Genomic DNA, 5345 nt, shown 5'->3' on the forward strand with positions numbered 1-5345 from the left:
GTGTTCGATTCAGATGGGATTAAAATTAAAGTACGACTATGAAACTATAAACTGTGAAAACTAGTCAGATCTGAATAGGGCTTTACAGAGGTCTAAAAAAATTCTTCAGTAGCCCACAAGTGGGTCACAGATGCTAATGTAATGAACAAAATGCAGCTGACCATAAAACTGTGGATAGTTAGGATAGAAATGAATATAACAAAATATAAAACTAAACATTTAGCTTTTAAAACTTACCAGATCTTGGTATTGATTTTATTGGTAACACTGAAGGTATGTTTAAATTAAATATACAGAGCAAATTCATTTCCTGGTAGATGCTAACCAAATTTACGCCCTCAAACATGGACATTTAAAAATAGGTACAATAAAATTGGGTTTACTTGCATCTTTTGTGTGTTGAGAATGCAATAGAAACTGCACTGCTTGATTTCAAAAGAAATTTGGGTGACTGTCTGAATGTTTGTGGTGCTGACTGGGCTGTGATGTATTGTGTGGGGGTTTATAGCAGTAACTGGGCGTCATCTACTGCTGCAGTCCCTGCTCTCGCTCGGTCTCTCACTCTGCAGTCATCAGCGGCCCATGAGAGATGGCAATTTTTTGTGAGTGTCTTTAAATGACCCGCCGTCCCATTTGCCTCCCTCTTTCTCTCTAGGATGTTTTCTTTTTCTCTCTCAAATCATCCTCCACGCTCCCTTGCTTTCTGAATCTTTGGCCTGTGCTCTGTCCCTGTCACTCTCTCTCTCTCTGTCTCCCTCAATCCACCTTTTCTCTCCAAGAATAATTCAGCATTCCTCTCTCTGGCCTCCAACAGTTTTGAATGCTTATTTCTTCTAAACAGATCTCCGACCACACAGCATTATTGCATAGTTTTCAATTTTTAATTTAGTTTTTATTTGATATTTTCTTCTTCATTTTAGTTTACCTTTCATTTTCACTCTCTAACTGCTGATTTCAGTTTAGTTTTCAAATTTCTGTTTTAATTTTTTATATTACCTAATAATGAAGGCAGAAGAATTTAAATCACACGCACACACTTATATACATAAATTAAAACTTACCTACGTTCATAGTAATGTTTGTTTCATTTATTTTTCAAGCTCTTCTAATTTTTGTAAAAAAAAAATATTTTTTTTAATGCTTTTTGTACTTTTATATTTATATTTTATATTATAAATTTTTTTAATTAATTTTTATTTCAGTTTCTCTCTCTCGATATTATTATATAGTAACTTAAAATTATTTTTGTATTTAATTTATAATTTTATTTATTTGTTGGAATTTAATTAATGTTTTAATTTATTTGCAGTAGTGATATTTGATATATTAATGAGTGTGTACATGTATATATAGCATTAGTATTTCTACACATTCTACACAAATTATAAATAATGTATGCATAGGTATAGTAAATTTTGTGCATTTTATACTTTTACATTTGTATGTTTTATATTATACATTTAAAAATGTTTCATTACAGTTGATCTCTCTCTATATATTTAAATTTTATTTATAGCGATTCAATTAATATTTTAGTTTATTTTCAGTATTGATATTTTATATATTAAACATGTGTATGTGTGTATATATATATAAAATAAAATATTAGCCAACAAAAAATTTTATATTAATTGCATTTCATTTCTGTTTGGTTTATTTTCACTAACGCGAACAGCACTGCGACCACCTAGTATCATTCTGTCCTCACCCCTCCCTGACTCTCTCTGTCTCTCTCTCCATCCTTTTCTCCTCCTCCCTCTTGAGGCTGATGGAAGAGGGTGGGGTAAATCCGCACTGGTTGCCATGACACCAGACAGACCTCGCTCGGTGAAGCCACGTAGTTTCCTCTCTGCTCTATTTCCCCGGAGTCTTAAATGCAGAAGAGAGTGAGGCGTATGCATGTGTGTGTGTGTGTGTGTGTGTGAGAAAGGGAGTGCGAGACAGTGTGTCTGTGTCAGAGATTTGTCTGTGTAAATGTGTATGAGAGATGCCAATGATGTTCGGTAGCGAATGCATCTTCTGTCAGAGTGCTGTTAAATCAGCAGCCGTGTAAACGCTCGCATGTAATGAGCATGTAGACATAAGCAGTGCTAATGCTACGTTATCCTCCTCTCGACAGGCCTTTATTCAACATCGCCGCAAATCACAATCAGAGAGCGATGTTTGACAGCACCTAAGACCAACACAGCACACACTGACATCTGGGAAACATCTAAGTATAATATTTCAACAACAACATCAACATTCAGAACAGACGTGAATAACGGCCGTGTTTCAATGAGGCGGTGGCACTTCGGCAAATTCGATGCGAGGCTATTATATTCATGCCGGTGTTGGGCTCTTTATTTTTCTTTCTTCCTCTTTCTCTCTCTCTCTCTCTCTCACACTCCATCTCTTTCATCATCCCAGTAAACTCTATCACTCTGTCGCTACCCAAAAGCTGGAGCCCTGATGAATAATTTAGCAGTCGATATTTGCAGCCATCTGTTTATCTTTGCCACACCATCAGTCTTCCTCACAAAGTTCACATTCACTGCACTTTGCCATCAAACAGTGACTTCAGTCCAAGTACCGCATTAGAGGAAGGGCAGAGGAGTTACACTAATGAATGTGCTTTAAAGTCATAGCACTCCCAAAAATGACAGTTCTGTCTTCATTTACTCATTCTCGTGTTGTTCTAAACCTGTGTGACTTTCTTTCGTCTGTGGGACACAAGAGAAGATATTTTGAAGAGCGGTACTGGTCACTCTTTTCCATACAGTTACAATGAATGAGGGCAAGCTTTTAATAGGACTTAAAGCACAATAACTACATAATAGACCACATGAATTGTAAGCTTCTTAAGTTATACACACTAGCATGTTATTTTGAGTTAATGAGAAATGCAGAAATATCTGATTATTATGAATAATTATTTTAAGTCATTCTTTTCAATGAACTGGTTAATCCAGTTCACAAAATTGGTTTTAAACGATTCATTCATGATTTAAACTGATCCAGTAATGATTGATTCAGTGATCCAACTGCAGTTGTATACAGCTCAATGGAGGGGAAGATTTTACAATATTGTTTAAAAGTTTGAGTAAGTTGAGTATTTTTTTTAAAGAAATACATACTTTTACTCAGCATGGATTCATTAAATTGATCAAAAGAAAAAGTCTATTTTAAATAAATGCTGTTCTAATGAACTTACTATTCAAAGAATATCACAGCTTCCACGGAAATATTTTCAACACTGATAATAAGAAATCTTTCCTGAGCATCAAATTAGGATTTTAGAATGAATTCTGAAGGATCATGTGATACTGAAGACTGCAGTAATGATGCTGAAAATTTCGCTTTACAATCACAAAAATAAAAAAACATTAATAGAAAACTGTTATTTTCATTTGTAATAATATATCACAATATTACTGTATTTCTAATCTAAATAAAGCAGCCTGCGTGAGCATGCAAGAGAAAAATCTTTTAGATTAAATTTTCATACATCTGCATTTTTGAAAAACAAAAGCCTCAAAAATGGAAAGAGGACAAGTAGATGAATCTAGAAATGTAATTTCTTTAGGTGAACTGTTTAATAAGCATCACGCAATCTGAAATGAAATCCGGCCGTATAACTTATTTCACTGAATTTACGAAAGCCTGTCACTGTGTTTAATTAACAACGACAAAATCATATAAAGACATATAGTTATACTCAACTAGTGTCTATGTTACTAGAGGTCATAGGAGGTGAAGAGGTATATTGAGTGACCTCTGTATCAAGTTTGCATTATGCTTCAGATACCAACAGAGGGCAGAGTACAGTTTCACTGCATACTCACCCTCTGGTGTGTCGCATGGCTTTATTTAACAATGTTTAATCAAACTACATCAGGACAGGCTGCTTTTGATTATAGTGGATGCTTGATGAAAATAATATGCCATTTCAAAGTCCTAGTACTGTAATTATGCCTATTTCAATAACATGCCATCAGGACGGTATAGATAAATAAACGCAATCCACACTAATATCCTCAGCCGACGTTTACATAAAAGGTGGAAGCGGGCCGTAGTGTACGTCATTACAAGGAATTATGTGCTGACCAAATCGAACATGCAGAGTCCGAACAGGGTTTCTTTTTTGTGAAAATTACAGCTTGTGTAGATCAAGCCCCTGGTGGGGAGCCAACACAACCAGCGTCTTTGTTCAGGTGAAATTCCTCGCGGTTATCTCAGCCCCCTGCCAACAACCAACAAGCCCCGTTCGCTAACTGAAAGGGCTTTAATTAGGGGCCCTGGAAACCCGCCCCGGGCCCGTCGGCATGACTACTTACATGCAGAGGGCAATACAGTGCAACAGTTGGGCTCTGGGAGTAAAAACTCCATTCATTTTTGCCATAGGGAAATTGATTTTTAACGATAACTTATAAACTTTTACAGACAGACCTGTTGTGAGTCCTGAGGTTGTTAAATCAATGTTTTTTTTTTTTACATTTTAACCTTGAATGTACAAGGTTTCTGGTGTCATCCACCAGTTAGTTTAACTGTGTGAAAACAGTCCGATTTCTGCATTGCAAAATAAGTTGGACATGCTTTTGTTGGAGTCATCTGTTCATAGTTTTAAAATAATAGTTTAAAAACAGAATTTGTGGTTAAAGGTTTAGTTTACCCAAAATCCTGACTCCTGCGTCAGCAGCATAACACGCATGCATTGTGGTACTCTTGTGAACGTGCTACAAAGACTGACACGGAAGACAAGAAATTGTTGAATAAAGTAATTACTTTAGTTTTCTTTACATACAAAAAGTATTCTCGTAGCTTCATAAAATTAAGGTTAAACCACTGATGTCACATGGACTATTTTAACAATGTCCTTACTACCATTTTGGGCCTTGAACGTGGTAGTTGCATTGCTGTCTATGCAGGGTCAGAAAGCTCTCGGATTTCATTTTTATGTTCCGAAGATAAACTAAGAAGTTTAACGACATGAGGGTGAGTAATTAATGACAGCATTTTCATTTTTGGGTAAACTAACCCTTAAAAAAAGTTGTCTTGCACTTTTGTTTTATAATGCGATTTTCATATACATTTTGATTTAAATAAAGTTTTTACCTCATAGCTTTTTGGCTCAGATAAAGGCCTATAGTGTTTCAATGAAGACTTTAAAATTCCTGTGAGAAAAATGAATGGAAAAAATACTTCAGGGACCAAATCTGCTGAAAAAGTAGGTGGCACTAATGCAATCTATACCACAGCAAATCACTAAACATATGCAGCAAGCAGACGGACAGAGCCGGACTGACATGGCCTCATATTTTGGTCATAACTGCACGTCTGGGTGGTTGTGACCGAAGCCTGACACA

Source organism: Barbus barbus, assembly GCF_936440315.1.
Source record: "Barbus barbus genome assembly, chromosome: 31".
Taxonomy (NCBI): domain Eukaryota; kingdom Metazoa; phylum Chordata; class Actinopteri; order Cypriniformes; family Cyprinidae; genus Barbus; species Barbus barbus.